The sequence below is a fragment of the Hippichthys cyanospilos genome, unplaced genomic scaffold, assembly GCF_059441005.1.
Source record: "Hippichthys cyanospilos isolate Australia breed blue-spotted pipefish unplaced genomic scaffold, RoL_Hcya_1.0 HiC_scaffold_124, whole genome shotgun sequence".
NCBI lineage: Eukaryota > Metazoa > Chordata > Actinopteri > Syngnathiformes > Syngnathidae > Hippichthys > Hippichthys cyanospilos.
Window position 1 is genome coordinate 20077 of NW_028283480.1, and position 1975 is coordinate 22051.

Genomic DNA, 1975 nt, shown 5'->3' on the forward strand with positions numbered 1-1975 from the left:
TGTTTGCACTCATGAATACAGATCATTGAAAATAAGATTAATCTGGTTTCATATTAAAGACAATTAATATTGTGCAGTATATTCTCAGCTTCAGTAGGCCCAGCCTAGTAGTTTGATCTGATGTAGTATCTTATTGCCCATGCACTGCTAAAACTTTTATTTTGTATTTCTTTTTTATTTATTTCAAAGCAGTATGACAATTAAGGCAAAAATATTTTTTTCATAGCTCCCACTTGAGTTTGTTTAGTGTGGTGAGTTGGTTCAGGTGTAAAACTGCATTCACTCAACTGTTAAAATAAACCAGTTGTTAACACATTCAATGCCAAACATGAAAATCATTTTTTTTCCATTGTTTGTGAATAAATGTGTTGTGCTTAGAAAAGATCCCTTGTCATCCATGATTATAATATGTAGGGTAGGCTACAAATGTAGGCTGAATGATAAAGCATAGTACTGAAAAACAAAGCTAAATATTTGGAGTTGACATTCTTTTACTGATCCGGCCCACCTGAGAACAGAAAGTCTGGATCCGGCCCCAGAGCCAAACTGAGTTTGACATGCCTGTTCTAGGAGATTTCAATTCCAGGGTCCGCCGAGACCAAGACCTCTGGAAGGGAACCATGGGAAAAGAAGGCATCAGGAAAATCAACTCCAATAGAATACTTCTCAGCATATGTACTTAGTTCGACCTCACTATGACCAACACTCTCATTCGCCAGAAAATCAAACGCAAGGCATCCTGGAGACACCCACGCTACAAACAGTGGCATCTTATAGACTATGTCGTTGTACGGGCCAGGAACTGTCACGACGTAAACATCACAAGGGCCATGATTGATTCAGATGACTGTGGGACAGATCAACGCCTCATACACTCTACGTTGTCCATTAAACTAAAGAGGAAGAGGAGGATACAAAAGAAGCAGATCCGGCCAAGATTCAACCTTGGAGGTCTGAATGACACTGTCACCCAACAGAAGCTTCTGGTTTGTCTGGGCGAATGTCTTCAACAGGAATATCCTGATAACATTGAAGAGCGCTGGAACCTGCTTAAATCCACTATCTTTGATACCTGTAAAACCACCCTAGTGTATAAAAGTCCAAAAAATACCAGGACTGGTTTGATGAAAATGACACAGTGATAGAACAGCTCATCTCCAATAAGAGTAAAGCCTTTCATGCCTGACAAAATGACAAAACATGCCAGAGCAAAAGAGCATCTCACTACAGAGCCAAGGCAGAAGTCCAGAGCCAGGTGAGAGCACTCAAGAACTCCTGGTCAACAGAAAGGGCTCTGGAAATCCAGAGACTGGCAGACTCTGGCGATACCAGAAGCTTTTTCATTGCCACCAAGGCTGTTTATGGGCCAAGCTACCATGGCCTAAATCCCTTGCGCTCAAAGGACGGGCAGAAGCTGCTGAAGGACAATCAGTCTAACAACACATGGTGGAGGAGTACTTTCAGTAACTCCTCAAACGTGACAGCACAACTGACCCAATCTGTATCAGCCATATCCTCCAGAGTCCCGTCAGAGAAGTCATTGGGGAACCCCCTCACAATGACAGTGGTCCAGGATGCCATCAGGAGCCTTAAGAACAACATGGCCACCGGTCCAGATGAGATTCCAGCAGAGATCCACACCCTCCTGCTTAGCTCTGGGAAAAAGAAGGGCTTCCCTCAGAGCTCAGAAATGTTCTAATAGTGACCATATTCAAGAAGGGGACAAGGCAGAATGTAGAAACTACAGGAATAGTTCACTTCTGTCAACAACAAAGTCCTTGCCCGTATTCTGGTAAACTGACTGCTACCACTGCCTGAGGAAATACTCCCAGAATCACAATGCAGGTTCTATCCATCCAGAGGCACAGCCGACATGATCTTCAAAGCACACCAACTACAGGAGAAATGCTGTGAACTAGGGTGGCCTCTGTACATGGCCTTCATAGACGTGACTAAGGCTTTTGAAACTATACAC

General features: G+C 43.3%; 1 pseudogene; it reads left to right on the top strand.

Annotated features, from left to right (window-relative positions):
* The first annotated feature begins 830 nt into the window (after nt 1–830).
* On the top strand, nt 831–1699 carry LOC148404944 (uncharacterized; annotated as a pseudogene).
* The last annotated feature ends 276 nt before the right edge of the window (nt 1700–1975 follow it).